At 46.7% G+C, this 522-nt stretch overlaps 1 non-coding gene across 1 annotated transcript; it reads left to right on the top strand.

Moving 5' to 3' along the window:
- Positions 1-321: 321 nt before the first annotated feature.
- LOC117101529 lies at positions 322-440 on the top strand. Its single transcript, XR_004444289.1, has one exon. It is a non-coding gene; the product is annotated as a 5S ribosomal RNA (ribosomal RNA).
- Positions 441-522: the final 82 nt, after the last annotated feature.

Here is a 522-nt window from a genome sequence, read left to right on the forward strand (position 1 = left end):
CAATACGCAATTAATTCGCTGGTGTTAGGTTCGAGGTTCGTTTGAACAAAACGGCAGTCTTCTTCAGTCTAAAGCATCCTAGTTAGTGCCGTAGTAAAATGGTTGGTTTATTGTTCAACACCGGTGTTTGTAAAAAATGTACTCGCGCAGCAGAGTTGTCAGGGGAGTCAGAAGAAATCCTTACCAGACAAGCGCGCGTTAATATGAAACCCCCGCCAGACAAGCGCGCGTTGATATGAAACGTCATCAATCATAGAACTTCATGATTGGATAATTATGCTATATGCCGAGATTAACTATGAGTGGAAACACCACTCACATGACTACGGCCATACTACGTTGAAAACACTGGTTCTCGTCCGATCACCGAATTAAAGCAACGTCGGGCCCGGTTAGTACTTGGATGGGTGACCGCCTGTGAATACCGGGTGCTGTAGACTTTTTACATTTTCCCCCCAATTCTAAAGTAGGGGTGCGTGAGACTCCACACGACCTCGGGCCCACATAGTTGGGGCTGAGGTG

This window comes from Anneissia japonica, unplaced genomic scaffold, assembly GCF_011630105.1.
Source record: "Anneissia japonica isolate Jap-2015-1 unplaced genomic scaffold, ASM1163010v1 scaffold70586_len522_cov133, whole genome shotgun sequence".
Taxonomy (NCBI): Eukaryota; Metazoa; Echinodermata; class Crinoidea; order Comatulida; family Comatulidae; genus Anneissia; species Anneissia japonica.